This window comes from Catharus ustulatus, chromosome 3 (assembly GCF_009819885.2).
Source record: "Catharus ustulatus isolate bCatUst1 chromosome 3, bCatUst1.pri.v2, whole genome shotgun sequence".
Taxonomy (NCBI): domain Eukaryota; kingdom Metazoa; phylum Chordata; class Aves; order Passeriformes; family Turdidae; genus Catharus; species Catharus ustulatus.
The window spans coordinates 109,291,157-109,306,835 of record NC_046223.1 but is presented as its reverse complement, the minus strand read 5'-3'; positions in this window follow the sequence as shown (position 1 = coordinate 109,306,835).

Below are 15,679 nucleotides of genomic sequence, written 5' to 3'. Positions count from 1 at the left end.
GTTCACAGGCATGAGCAGAGCTGTGCTGTAGAACAGATTGTTTTTGCAGTGCACTTCACACCACTGTGGGATAAACAAAAACCAGTGGGCACATCCCCTCCCAGGACATGTGCCACCAGTGTGATTTCTTCCCCTCTGGGAGGACCTGTGCAGTAACAGCAGAACCCACCCACTTTGCACAGCAGGCAACAGTGGCACACGTCCTTGTGTGAGTGCCCTGGGGCTTTAGCAATCTCCTATTAAAGTCCTTTGGCCACAAGGCCCTTTCTCATTCTGTGGGAGCTGAAGTCCAGCTTCTCCTGAGCCCACGCAGGAGTCGCTGCATGGTCCTGGCCCCCGTTAACCGCGTCCGAGTGACTCCTCATTGAATCCAGCTGGGGCTGGAATTCTGCTGGAAATGGCCGGACTCAGATACCACAGTGATGAGTGTGGTGTAACAATGAGATTTTGAATTTTGAGTGAAAACTTCAGTATATTTGGATAGCAAACAGTTCCAATTTTGATAAGCCACTTCCAAGAGACGTGTAGCATCTCCCTGAGATACTGTGAGTCAGGGTCTGAGGGAGCCATGTTTGAGAGAGCGTGATCACAATTCATTAATTAACAGTTGACTGTCAGGGCAGGTACACAACTGCAATTAGCTGCCACAAGCAGCGAGACAAACTTCTGCATCTTTGGACAACTCAGACCATCGCGATTCCTGTGTTTCTGGCATTAACTGTGGTTCTAAGTGTGACAGAAGTGGCTTTGGATGTGACATAGAAATTGTGGTCAGTGTGTGATAGCCAGCTCTTGGCCTCACTGTCAACCAAGCAAAGCAAAGCATGGCCAGGTCAAACGCTTTTGGCTTCCAAGGATCGCTTAAGTGCTGTGGAAAGCGTTGTTAGCACTGAGTGTCTGGAAGCATCAGCTGCTTGTGGTCCCTAAAGCTCCTCTGGTACTCATTATAAAGGTAGGGAGGATAAGCTTGTGTGTTCCAGGTTTTTATATTTGTCTACTCAGTTTTCCTCGCTGTTTTGGCTGCAAAAGAGCACCCATCTCAATGTTCTTGCAGGGTAATAAACAGCTGCTGCATTTCAACTTCGAGGTGATGGCATTCTGCGGTGGATAAAATGATTCATGGCTTGGGTTCTTTTGAGCTGAAAGGTACCGTTTGAACGCAATGTTTTGGTTTCTCTTTTTTTCCTGCATGGGTCTGGACCTGGGCTTTCTATTATATAATGTGTTTGAAAGTTTAAAACCAGCCACTTGGAGCAGCACCTCTCCCAGTGAGGCTTGCTTTCAGTGGTGGAAAAAGGCTCCAGCCCTTTGAGTCATGCTGTTTGTGTCTGTTGTTCTGCGCCACTGAAGTCCCCAGGTTACATGAATACTACAGAAAAAGATTTTTAAATGTTGCTGTTCCAGGCCTTTTAATGACAACTGTATTTCTACAATTGGTTAAAATGCAAGGAGGTTGTTTGTGTTTTGTTTTTTTTTTTCACTAAGTCCAGTGTGTTGATCTGAAGTAAGCTTCATAGTTTGATACTTAGTCTGAGTGTGGGATATAGTAAAATGACACCCATTATTCGACAAAAAAAGCAACTAGTGAGCAATGGGAGAGGGAATGGAGCAAAGTCTTGTTTTAATGGATCAAAAGCAGATTCATAGAATCGTAAAATCACAGAATGGTTTGTGTTGGAAGGAACCTTTAAGATCATCCAATTCCAACCCCTCTGCCATGGGCAGGGACACCTTCCCCTGGATCAGGTTGCTCAGGGCTCCATCCAATTTGGCCTTGAACAATTCCAGAGATGGGGCATCCACAACTTCTCTGAGGAACAGTCTTTGCTTATAATAGAATCATTGCTTATACTTATCAACTGGGAAAAGCCAATATAAGGTATCTCTGCCCTCCTCATCCTCTTGCAACTGCAGGACTGGCAAACCTGAAATAGGGATAGATATATTGCTATGTCAGTGTTTCTAGTGTCTTTCAACTAGAGACAGCCTCTAGAAAATCTTCAAGGAGATGCTAGAAGAGATGCTTCTCCATGGGAAAAGATATGCCTTGGAGTAAGATGAGAATTAGATAACCATGTTGTGGGTTCAGAAGGTGAGAAATGGGCGTGGTGTAAAGCTTTATCTCTGGGAAGTGTTTTCTCAGGATGTCTGTGAGACAGAGAGGTGCAAGTGGCCTCCACCTGCAGGGTAGCATTGTTGTTTGGAATGAGCTTGGTCACCTTGTCAGGAACGTGAACCTGAGCTCTGCTCCCACCCATATGCACCAGGAGCTTGTAAATGCATTCAAAAGGCTTTTGGATTCCCAGGTAAAATTGCATAGAAAGATACCTCCAGTTGAACTTCATAGCATGGCACAAGACAACCTTACCAATGTCGCTGCTCTGTCTTCATGTGCACATGGTGTGTCAGAGGGTTGAGGCCTTACTGTTCTGTGCTGATGGTGCAGGGCAAAATTTACCTGTAAGGAACAACTGTAGAAAAATCAGCTCAAAGAGGCAATTTCTACCTATCCACATGTTGCCTTATGCTTTGGACTGTGAGAGTTTGCATTCCTCATATGTTATTATTAAAGTATTAAAATTATTATTATTGCTTGTATAATGCATGTTTAGAAATTGTCCCTGTGTTTATGCCATTTTTATTTTTAAAACATGCCACACTCAAATGCATATGAATTCCAAAAAGCAACAGTTGCTATCGCTGCATGCCACTAAAACGTTAAAGTGGTGGAAAAAGCACAAATAAGCAGACCTGTACCTTGATGGGCTTTTAATTTTTTTTTTTTTTAACATGCAATTGGTGTTAATTTCTCTGTGTCTGTAATGTTTGTATTCACCATAACCGAACAATAGAACTTTGTTTTTGTTCTTTGTGTAAATTAAAAACATCTGTTCTCTTTATACGAAAAGTTGTTTTTTAAAAGAAGCTGGTCTGATCTAACTAAATACCAATGCTGTGTCCACAATGAGTTACTATTAATATTTGGGAAAGGCAACCATCCAAAGCAAGTGTAATGTCAAATCACTGGCGGGAGTGCATATTTATTGCTCGAAGTGACAGATAAAAATGCAGAGGTTACAAAAACAAAATTCTTGCAGATGACTAATGATGCATATATATGCCCCCAGTGCCCCATCACCACATTTGCAGTTGGCAGGGTGTTCTTCACTGCCTCCTGCTCTCCAGGATTAATCATCAAGAGCTGGTAGCTTGGCACCCTCCCTGGAGGAGCCACGCTGCTCCCACCTTCCCTCCGGCAGACCCTGCATGCAGTGACCTTTGGGGCATGCTGGAATCTGATCCATCTATTTAATTAGTCTGACTTTCCCCCCACCTCACTCTGGTATTTGACTGCATGGGTTGATTTTCTGCTGAAGGCACATGATTTTTTCTGTGCAGGTGGAGGAGGTGGACCATGCACTGCATGTTTCTGCAGTGCCTGTGACGCCAGCACCGTGTGGTCTTCAGAGCTGTCTCTTAAGCTCTGGTGTAAAGGAATTGGAATCCCAAGACTAGACTGTCATCTTACTCCTGAGGAGTAGTCCTGCATTTAGCAGGACTGAAGCAGCTATTTAGGAGAGTATTTCAGAGAAAAAGCCTGAACAACAGCACTATTTGTCATGTTCTGCTGTAGCAGAACTGGGATCTGAGAGGTTCAGCACTCTCACTGCCCAGGTGACTGTGGAGCCTTGTTACTATTGTATTTGAGCATCTCAGAGATGATGAAATTGTCCTCACAGGCAGGTATCTTCAGAAGGAAATACATCTAATTAACATTTCTTGATGAAGGGCCTGATTCAAGAAAACATCTCTGTTAAGTGCAGTAGTTAAGCCCTTGCTTAAATCTAATTTGCTTCAGTAAGACTTAAATGCAAGCAAACCCTTCCCAGACCCTGGGCATGCCAGGCTTAGACCTGTGTCTCACCTTGCTGCTACCTCTGGTGTCCTGTGCTGAGTCACATGCCTTTTACTGTCAGGAACCAAGAAAAAAAACTTGACTGTGTTAAAGAATTAGATATTTCGTTGATATGCGTATTGCAGTCAGTTCCACAATAGGTATTGACCTTTTATCAGCATAATTTCCTGGCTCCCTCTGAGGGGGACGTATGTTAGCATGTCCTTCCCCTCTCCTGTTCTCCTGTAGAGGAGCCCTGTGCTTTCTCCTTTCTCTTGCCTTCTCCCTGACTTGTAATACTTGTATTATTCATCTCCATGTCTTTCTACAGCATCTCTGCTCCCTCTGGCATGCACTGGGGCATTCCCCATCCTGCTCCCCACAGGTACCTGCACCAGTGGGCAGCTGTCTCCCAAGGAGCTGTCATTACCTGCTGGTGGTATTTCACCTCCATCTCAGACACCCACAGCTTCCTCCAGGGTCCAGCTGAGCACAGAACTTGCTGAGTCACATTTTCACCACAAAAACACTCGTGTGCTTCCCCAGAGTCACACAGTTGTAGGCACAGCTTGGCCAGAGAGGAGCAGACAGCTTTCACCCTGAAGTGCATCCAGGAATGCTGGCAAGGAGTCGCTTTTATTTCCTATCTCGGGTTACCGCAGCGCGGGTTAGGACTACAAAAGTTTGAAATCCCTGGCAAGCTAATGCTGTACATCTGTCTAAGATGATGGCCAGCGTGGACAACCGTGGGCTTCGGCCCATGACCAGTGTGAAGCACTTTGTTCCTTGCTGAGCAGCTGTCATTAACAGTGATCTGTGAGGTTTCTTCCCGACTTCACCCGGTGGCTTGCATGGCTGCTCTCTTTTCTGAGAGCTCTCCACGCTTGCCTGAGAGGCTGTGGAGGTGATCTACTGCCCAGCCTCACTGGCTAATTCTCCTTGTCATGTTGCTGTCAGGGGATGAATGCTGTTTCCATCAGTCTGATGAGCTGCAGCCCCTCTCATCCCTTTGGTGATGTAAAACCTGTAAAATGGGAACAGTACTCGCTCCCAGGGACTCTTGCAAGGGATTAGTAGGGAATGTTTACTGGGTAACCTGAGAATATCTATAACTCACCAGCCTCAGCCTCCTGTGAGCAGAGGTCTGTTTGAGAAGATGATCTATGAGATCACTACTTCATATCACTGGTACCTTATGTGCTCTTTCTACCATTAGAAATTGGTGAATTAAATTAGTGCTGTGCTACAGGAATTGAGCCTTTGAGTTCTGTGGGACCTGTCAGACTTGCCCAGCTCTCAGCAGGACCCGGTGCTCATGGCCCACAGTGAAGGGGAGAGCAAGGTGCAGTGTCCTTTTGTTCTCTCGAGGGAAACAATTTTGATGCTGATTGTCCTCAGTTATCCAGGCTGGCCGAGTGCACGATGCTGCTGTCACCTGCAAGCTCGCTGTTTTTTTGGTGTGGGGGTGGAACAACAGCCTAGCCGCGTGGATGTCTTTCCAAGAGCAGTGTTCAGAGCGGCGATCGCCCAGCGGTTCCCAAACCCCCGCGCCCCGCATCCCGGCCGCTCTTAGCGCCGGTTCCCATTAGGTGTCTCCCTTGCCCTCCGCATGGAGAGCGCGCTCCGTGCCGGCCGCAGCGCGGGATCGTCCTGGGATCGACCCTCCCGGGATCGTGCTGGGATCGACCCTCCCGGGATCGTCCTGGGATCGTCCTGGGATCGACCCTCCCGGGATCGTCCTGGGATCGTCCTTCCCGGGATCATCCTGGGATCATCCTGGGATCGTCCTGGGATCGACCCTCCCGGGATCGTCCTGGGATCGTCCTGGGATCGACCCTCCCAGGATCGTCCTTCCCGGGATCGTCCTGGGACCGTCCTGGGATCGTCCCTCCCGGGATCGACCCTTCCGGGATCGTCCTTCCCGGGATCGTCCTTCCCAGGATCATCCCTCCCGGGATCGTCCTTCCCGGGATCTTTCTTACCGGGATCATCCCTCCTGGGATTGTCCTTCCCGGGATAGTTCTTCCTGGGATCATCCCTCCCGGGATCGTCCTGGGATCGTCCTTCCCGGGATCGTCCTGGGATCGTCCCTCCCGGGATCGTCCTGGGATCGTCCTTCCCGGGATCGTCCTGGGATCGTCCTTCCCGGGATCGTCCTGGGATCGTCCCTCCCGGGATCGTCCTGGGATCATCCTTCCCGGGATCGTCCTGGGATCGACCCTCCCGGGATAATCCTGGGATTGACCCTCCCGGGATCGTCCCTCCCAGGATCGTCCCTCCTGGGATCATCCTGGGATCGACCCTTGTGGGATCATCCCTCCTGGGATCATTCTTCCCGAGATCGTCTCTCCTGGGATCGTTCTGGCTCAGGGCGCATTGATGGATCTCGTACCGGGATTTTTGCTCAGGAAATTTCCTTGGCAAAGGAAGGGAGCTGGATCCTGCTGCCGGCACCGCTGTCGGGCAGTGTGCACCCTTCTCCAGCCTCTCTGGGGCCGCACAGTGATCCCTGGGGCTCCTTGGGGCTCTGGTCCCTGTCTGTTCGGGGCAGATAGCATCCCTGCTCGGATAACCCTGCTGAGTGTCACCGAATTACAGAATGGTTTGGGCTAGAAGGGACCTTGGAGACCACCTTGTTCCACCCCTGCCATGGGCTGGGACACCTTCCACTGGACCAGGCTGCTCAAAGCCCTGTGAAACCTTTAACACCTCCAGGGATGGGGCATCCACAGCTTCTCTGGGCAACCCCTGTTGCAGTGCCTCCCCATCCTCGAAGTAAAGATACTAGCATCAGATACTAGAATTTCTTTTTAGTATCTAATCTAAGTGATCTTTTAGTTTAAAACCATTCTCCCTTGCCCTATCACTATCTGCCAATGTAAAATTTGTTTCCCTCTATTTTATAAGTAGTTTAAACAGTTAAGTTCCCTCTGTAAATACTCGAAGGCTACTAGGACGTCTCTGTTTGAAGACCTTCCTGCGTAGAGATCTCACCCAAGCCTCCTCTGCTCCAGGTGTCTCAGCCTGCCCTCACAGGAGAGGTGCTCTAGCTCTCTCATCACCTCTGTGGGCCTCTCTGTCCCCTCTCCAGTACATCACATCCTTGTGCTGGGGATCCCAGGGCTGGATGCAGCACTGCAGGTGAGGTCTCATGAGAGCAGAATCACGGGGCAGAATCCCCTCCCTCGACTTGGAGCCCACAGTGCTTTGGATGTAGCCCAGAACATGATTCTTTACAGGCTTTACAGGCTGCAAGGGCACTCTTGAGTTGTGTCCAGCTTTTTGTCCAGCAGAACCTTCCCCAGACAGATCCAGAGCTGTATCTGTTGTGTCCATACAACTCTGCAGCTTCATTCAGCACACCTACATGGAGTTTCAGGCTGAACCCAGGTTTCCTGGTGTCAGGAAAGCAGGCCAGTAAGGTGGAGGGAGGCTTAGAGCAGGGCTGCTGCCCAGTCACAGGTACTAAGTGCTCTGTCCCTGTTTGGGACCTAGGATGTTCCCCTGTGTTACCAATGTGTGAAGAGAGCACATGCAAAGAAGGATGCATGACAGCAAGCCATGCACAAACGTGCCTGTCCCCCTCCCTGAATCCTGATATGAAATCATGACAATGATACTGCAGGGACTTGATGTGGTGAGAAAAAGGCACTTTTTGACAATGGAGTGGCTGGGAGGTTTTTGCTTCTCTTTCTGCAGATGATTTCTCATCTTACCTCTGCTCCTGTTTGGCTCCTGTTCTGTCCTTGTGACATCCCATGGGGCTGTCTAAAATTATTCAAGTTTCGTGCATCTTGACAGTGGACAGGAATTCCTGCTGATCCAATATTACTTGGTACTTAAAATACAGCAGGTTGTGAAGGCAATAGCAACACAGCACCCTGTGTGCTGCAGCCTTCACAAAGCTCACTGTGTTCACTTCATCCAGTTCACTGCCATGGCTTGCTCCTCATCTGAACTCACCTTGCAAGGGGATTTTTGTGACACTAAAAGTTTTATAGCTGATTACATATTTTATTCTTTATTCACATTCAACACTGGAGTACCATCACTGGCACTCCTGCAGCATATGAGTTTAGGTCATCTTGTCATTATTTTGTAGAGAGGAGGACTTAAGCTTGAGCCTAAAACATTATGCAAAAATTGAAATGCCAGAGTGGAATATCTTTACAGAAGTACTTTTTAAAATTTTATTTTGGCTTTAATTTATTTTTTAATTCTGGGCATGAGCTCCTGTTGTTGGCAGTGATGTTAGTTCAGCTGTCTCACAAACAGAGTTTTGCCCCAGATGCAGCTGCATCTACAATCTGTGGCATAGGCTGACTTATTTAAACAACATGTAGCATCTGGTCTCTGTGGCTTGGGCCACTTACTGAAGGTCACACAGCAGAGACTGGAAAACAGCCCAGCTCTCCTGCCTCTGATCTCTGCACTCAAATTTTTGCAATGCTTCCTCAACCACAGAGCAGCACTAATGTCCACAGGCAAGAGAGGTGCTGTAGCCAAACTTGGGAGATGTGGAATACAAGGTGGCTGAGAATCTGTCTGGGCTTGGAGGTGAGTGGTTAATGAGCTGGAGTCTGGCTGGTGGTCAGTGCTGAGTGGCAGCTCTCAGCTGTGTTACGGGGTGGATGGTGTCAAACACCTTCAGCACTGCCCTGGGTGATGGCCTGGCAGGCACCTGTGTGGATAGTGCCAGCTGAGGGGAGCACTGAGTGTGCTGGAGGTTTGACTGCTGTCCAGGGACACTTGACAAGCTGGGGAAATGGGCCTACAGGAGCCTCAGAAAGCTCAACAAAAAGGAATGCGAGGTCCTGAACCTGGGATGGAGCAAATCCATGCACCACTGCTGGCTGGGGACTGATGGAGTGCTGGGAAGGAGCTTTGCAACAAGGGATGTAGGTGGGGATCCTGGTGGGCACCAAATGGGACAGGAGTGCCCAATGGCCCCTGTGCCAGAGAGGCTGCTGCTCCCTAGGCTCTATCAGCCACAGCACAGCCAGCAAATGGTGATTCCTTCCTGACTGTCCTGTGCTGGGGCACTGTGCTCAGCTCGGCCCCTTGGTACAAAAATGACTTGGACATCCTCAATGAGATCAGTCAAGGGCACTGAGCTGGCTGGGGGCTGCAGCATGCGATGAAATAGGAGGAGAGAGAGATCTGAGAGATCTGGGCTCTCTCAGCATGAGGAGCATCTGCTCACTGTTGTGTCCAGCTGCCTAAAGGAGGGTTGCAGAGAAGACAGAACTGAACTCTTCTCAGATGTTCATAGCAAAAGAACAGAAGGCAATAGTTGCAATCTGCAGCAAGGGAAATCCTGACTGAATATAAGGAAAAAACCACTCACAATCAGTGGTTAAGCACTGGCATGATTGCCCAGAGAGGCTGTGCAATCTCCACCCCTGAAGATTTTCAAAACATGACTGAACAAAGCCCAGAGCAATCTGGTCTAATTTTGAAGTTCTGAGTACAAGTTTTGAGCAGATGACTTCCAGAGGTCTCTCCCAACCTAATTTATTCCATGACTTTACAATAGCTGGATACCTTTAGTATAATTCCTGTTGTATTCCTGGGTGAACTGAATAGAACCCTTTGTCGGTTTTGTTTTCACAGGCACACCTTTCATAACCACCACATATATCACAAAAAGAGAAAAAACAAGTCCAACACTGAGAGGAAAAATTGAAGCAAAACAACGTTCAAGTGCTGTACAAAACCTCCAGTGTCTCAAAGTTGCTGGTTGCTGCTAGTGTTGGCATGAGAGGAAGTATAAAGTGGATTAAGTGCAAGGACAAACAATCTGAGGCATTCTGCTAGCAGATTCCTCTGTCGTCCTCCTGCCTCCCAACATGATGGTGATCCAAGCTGTGCAGAGTCTTGGATGAAGCTCCAAGCACTGAATCACTTTGCCCTCCCTCCCCTGCAATGACCACACATAGAAAACAGACATGACTTACTGCTGCAAAAAGGTGATGGAAGCCTTGAGATGAGATCTGTCCCTTGATGGCCTTCCTCCCCCATGGTCCCAATCATATTTAATGGAGGAGATGCAACAAAGTGACAAACATATCTTAGTGCTGCCAGAAAAGTGCATTGATAATGTAGTTTCTATATGGTAGAAAACCTTTTGTATTTGAAGAATATTAAGACTCCAAAGTGAAGCTCCCATTGGTGCAACAGTGACTCTATCCTCTCATGAGGACATGGGGTCCTGTGTACATGGGAAATGGACTGCAGGCTCTATCAGTCAGGCAACACAGCAAATGGTGAGTGAATTGGGTGAAGGATCTTTGGACACATCTACATAAGTATCTTAAACCATCTGGATATCTAGGGCATGGGCACAGGACACTTGCACACTCTGTCATGGGCAAACTTGTGCAGTACAGTCTGAGAGTTAGCACAGGCAGGCAGGAGATCTGCAGTCAGAGACAAAAGTGTTTGATGAGATGAATACAACCAGAGAAAGTGTCAGTTTACAGGTGTAAATGTATTTCTGTGCTTGGCTCCTAGCACTACTCATCCCTGAGCCTTAGAGCTCATTCTTAGCCTTGGTCACATCTCCTTTGACCTGTGTCTTCTCACCAGCTTGTTTCACCCCTGCCTGCTCCCCTTCCCCTCATCCCTGTCATTTTCCCATCCTGTCCTTTGAATGTGGTTAAATCATCTCCTTAACTTAAGGGCTTTCCCTGTATTCTGCAGTCATGATTTTCACTGTTCTTTCGGTGCCTCACCTAATTTTGCCTTCATTTTTGCCAAGGAATTCAGACTGACCAAACTAGTAGGCATATCCATATTGTTACAGTAAAGGTGTTTCCCTTGGGCTGCAAATCAGAGAAACACTTTGGTGTGTGGTTGAGCCAGCCCTTGGTGTGCTGAAGTGTGCTCCCCTATTGCCCTGAGCAAGGAGTACTCCTGCTGATGAGTGAGGTGGGCTCCTGAGCTGTGTGGAACATCTCAGAGCCAGGGCAGGACTGATGTTAAAGCATGAATGAAAACAGCAATTTGCCAGCAGTGTTCTTCATGTTGCTGCTGTGGCCCAGACAGTTGTGGGACTGAAAGGCCAAAGGTGACATATATGAAGAATAAGAGACCAATAAATAGAGGTCAAGGGGACTATTCAGTATCCTATAACCTAAGCAGTGAACACTGGGGAAATGGATGCAGGCTTGAATGGGATGAGCCCTAGAAATCAGTGATGTGGCACAAGCTTGGAAAAATGGGTGGAAGCAGCCATGCCTAAAGCTGGAATTAACATTTGCTCAGTCAAGGTTGTCCTTACTTGGGCTTAGTATCATACTGAATCTAAGATCTGCACCAAAACTGCTTCAGCTGTGTTGGCCAGATTGAGAACTTGCCAACCTTGTTTTCTGCTTTGCAACTCTGGAGTTCATCTTCTGTTATCTGAGGTTGTTTTACTTTACATTTGCACAATTTGAAACAAAACAAAACAAAACCTCCCAAAACCCAGAATTGCAGAGCAATTTTTTGAGGGGTTTGAGAATACTGTCTCTTCTGGTATGAGTCCACGTGAAGCTGTAGTTGCTCAGTTCCTTGGCAAGGGAAAAATCACTATAATGACTGACCATGTTCCTCCCATTCCTTGAATTTGGACAGCTTCAGGCACTGGCAGGCAGTTGGCAGCTTCCTGGGCAGCAAGAACAGTTTCAAGAAGCAATTACAATCATTTGCCTCTCCTCTCACCTAGAGGAGCTGGACTGCTACTGGCTCCTGCCTCTCTGTTTTCAAAGCCTTTGGCCTTTGCTTGGGCATCACCATTTTGAAGTCCTGCTCGTGACACACAAGCCAAGTAATGCCACTTTAAAAAGCCAAGTCCATTGACTTCAGAAGCACTGCTTGTGTACTTCAACTTCTGTGTGTTTGCAAACCAAGGTTTTACCCTGGGTTACCACCACAGAGATTGATGGGAAATCTGCTCAGAGGGTAAAAAAAATAACAGAATGTATGTCTAGCAGGATTTCATTCCAGGCTTAAATTATATAAACACTCCTATAATAAGCATCTTTGGCAAAATCCACGACCCAGCTGTGCCACTTTTCTTGCAGTACTTCTATTCCTGGATCCACTTTGCTGAGCTGTTGGAGATTTCTTGAAGTGCCTAAGCAAGCACCTCCTCAGGTCGTGCTCCCACAGCAGCCAGAGGACAGAGGTCAGCTTCTCCAGGCATTGTGTCCAGCCCTAGCTCTGCTCTGGAAGTGGAGACACAGCCTGTCTTCCTTCAGGACCACACTGGGGATTTACAGTGACTGGACTCCAAACTGGCCCCAGTCAGATCCCTAAAGCTGGGGAAGGAGGGGATACCCTCAGCTCCTGATGTCTAAGAGCCAGCTGGGAGGTGATTTCCCAAACCCAAAACCCCCCTGACCTTGAGTGGGCTGTTGCAGGTGATGGAGCTGGTCCTGCTCCTGCAGCTGGGGGTGGCTGCAGCTGTCTGTGCCCAGAGCTGTGAGATCAGAGTCTGAGCATCCACACGTGGAGGGCTCTCGCTGCACATCCAAGCTATTTGCTGTGGAGAATTGAGACACAGGCAGTAAGTTCACAAAGACAAAAATCTTGCCCTTCAGGAATTAGTTTCTGGCTAAAGAAAACAACAGATAACATGGATCCATGACAAAAGAGAAAAAAAAAGTAGGAAACAACCTCAAGAGTTAAATCTGATGAATATAAAATGCTGCACAAACTATGGAACTATAACTCAGGGTATTCACTGTGTTCATTAAATCTCTCTCACACAGCATTTTAAAAGACCAACATTTTTTGAAGTAATCTTTCCCCAGCTATTCTGTATTAATGACTATTTACATAATAAGTTATTTTAAAAGATATATGCATAACATACTTCTTTGAAGATATGCACTGGATAACTTGGAATAAATCCTACCTCATTTAATACAGATTTTCTGAGATGTGTAGAAAAATGAGAGTCTTGAAAAACCTGGAAAGAATTCACATCTGATGAAAAAGAAAATATTATATGTGATTAAATTTTCCAACCAGCTTTAATAAATACACTGATATTTAAACCAGAGCAAAACAGAACAGTGAGGTATGTCAACATTTTTCAAGGCTTCTAATAATTTTTCAGAACATGAATACTGAAAAGTTATATCCAATTATCATTACTCCTTTTTCTTCTGTAAAGGCTGTAAAGTAATTGAGAAGGTAAAACAGTATTGGAACATGCTGCTAAAAGTTACTAGAACACCTAAATCCTCTGAACTACAAACAAAATAAATGGGAATCACTCTAATGATCAAGTTATTTAAATTAAACTAAACATAGTAAAAAAGGTCAGGTTTTTTAATAGCAAGGAAGTTAAAAGCTAAAAATAACATTTTCTATATGAGATTGAGGTTCATTAGTAGAACCTGCAATACTTTTGCCTCTTAAGCCCATATCATATGTAAAGTACTCTAACATTTCTAGTTTTTAAAATCTTTTTTTTTTTTCCTCCGTGTGTCTTTCAACATTTGAAAGTCTCTCCTACATGTAAAAACATCAGTTCTTCATGGTGAATGAAAGTTTTTAAGATGCAGCACCTGAGGTTCTGGAAATATTTCATTATTATCTCAGAACACTCTTTTCTAGCATGTCACTCATACTTCTAAAATTTAAACAGAGCTGAAATAAGGAAACTAAAGCAAAACAGAAAAGAAACTGTAACTTGAGTCTGTTCAGCTGCAGCACAGCCTGTCTGTGAGAGGAGATCTGAACACTAATCTCATTGTTGATTTACATCAGATTCCTTTAACTTTTGTCCGAGTCTTTACTGAGGCTGTTCAAATCAGTTTGTAAATGTAGATTGAAGGAGCAATTTATACCATTATCTTGACAGGCAGCTCAATCAGGATAATTCATTGAAAATATCTATTTAGAACTCATCATGGAGACAGAGCATTTAATGCTTCCCTTTTTCAAAAAAATAAGGACGATTTGCTAAGGAAATGGGGAATTGAAATGCTTTTTTTTTAAAAAAAATTACTTTCTAGAAAACAGATGTACTTAAGCTCTTGTTAGCTCTCTTTGCATTGATGTGATAATGCATGATGCTTTCCAAGTCATGAAGGAGCCTTAACCTATAAAAATTACTTGCAAATTGTATAATCCAAGTTTTAATAAATAAATGTTTACCAAATATAGTAAGGGAAACAGTGTCCACAGTAACAGAAATTTATTATAACTTTAAAACACAGGTCCTTATTCAAAAAATCAATTTAACATGTAACTAGCAGATGAACAATTCCTTTAAATTACATCTATAAGGAACTGTTGTTGACTTGAAGTTCAGACATCTAAACCAGGCACCTTTCCAGCACTTAATGAGTGAGGGGCTCAATTTCCCACATGATCCCAATTTAGGATGGGAAGGCAGGTTATCTGAACTGGCTCTTACCTACTGAGGGATAGGTTTTTCCTGATTTTACTGCTCAGGAGGCCTTATTGCAGTTCTTAGGGTATCTTCTCACCACTCTGTAACCTCAGGAAGGGCCACAGGGTCAGAGCCTCTGATAGCACAGCAGGATCCCCCAATTTCGTTGCAGGGGATGCAGATTTTGCCACATTTTGAAGCTGCCCTCTGGTAGGAATCTGAGGGGCTGGTAGTGAGGTGCAGGAAGGATTCTTATGAAAGATGCTTGTGAAGAGCAGAAAGCTGCTACAAGGGACTTCTGTGTGTTGGTATGGAAGTGAAACCCTGATTGCTTGGGAAATCTCGCCTGAAAGAACACAATGCTTCCTTAAAGAACTGCCTAAATGTTTTTCTAACTAAAGTCCTGTGAAGGAGTTAATACATTGTAATTTCACTAACTAAACAAAGGCACAGACAACTTTTCTTCTTAGTATCACAGAGGCAGCCAGTAGCAGAAAAACTCTCTGGTTCTATATTGCTACCACTGGGGCACATTCTCATTTCTTCTTCTTTTCTTGAGGAGTTATTAACATATTTATATCTCATAATAAAGGGATACCTATGCAATATCCAAATATGCTAGGGAAGAAAATGGGAGCAAAATGTATTTGTTTGAAACTGCCATTTCAGAAAAAAAAAAATCTTTTTTTTTTTTGTTTTAATGTAAAAACAGAGAAAAAACCTTACAAAAAGTGAAGTGAAAATAATGTATTTTTTAGTCGTTATGAGAGGAGACTTTTTGTAAATGGATGGATGGAAGAAACATTGGGTTTGGGGTGGCAAGGGGGTATCTTTGTGTCCAGTGAAACACCTGACTGCAACAGCTTTACATGGGTGTCCAAAATGCCATTAACTCTGGAAGCCTAATCTATTTTTTGAGAAAATTTTAAGCTGATAAAAGCTGTTGAAGCCTTTTCAATTTAAGGGGCTGCAATACAGCACAGAATGAAAACGCTACATTTTCCAAACGGGGAGGTACAATTACAAAATTGCACAGCAGCACTGGAGAATAAATACAAGCTATTCAGGCTGATAAGCATCGGGGTACGAACTGAGTATGAAGATAATTTATATTTATTTTTCTTTGGCTATTATGAACTTCGATGATTTTCATCCTAATTTAATAGCATGATAAATCACTTTCATGAACGTCATGCACTTTAATTGCTTCCTTGTTAAAATGTGAGCTAATTGTCCTAGGTCTCAGAAAAAAAAAACTTTCAAGGAAAATAAAATACTGTTCTGAACAACCAGAGTCCCTTAAGTTCAATGAAGTTGCATGAAAGTGCAAATGTCAGAACAGCCTGCTGTCGTGTTCCTCGCTGGAAAAGATAAAATCGGAGCGCACTGCTGTG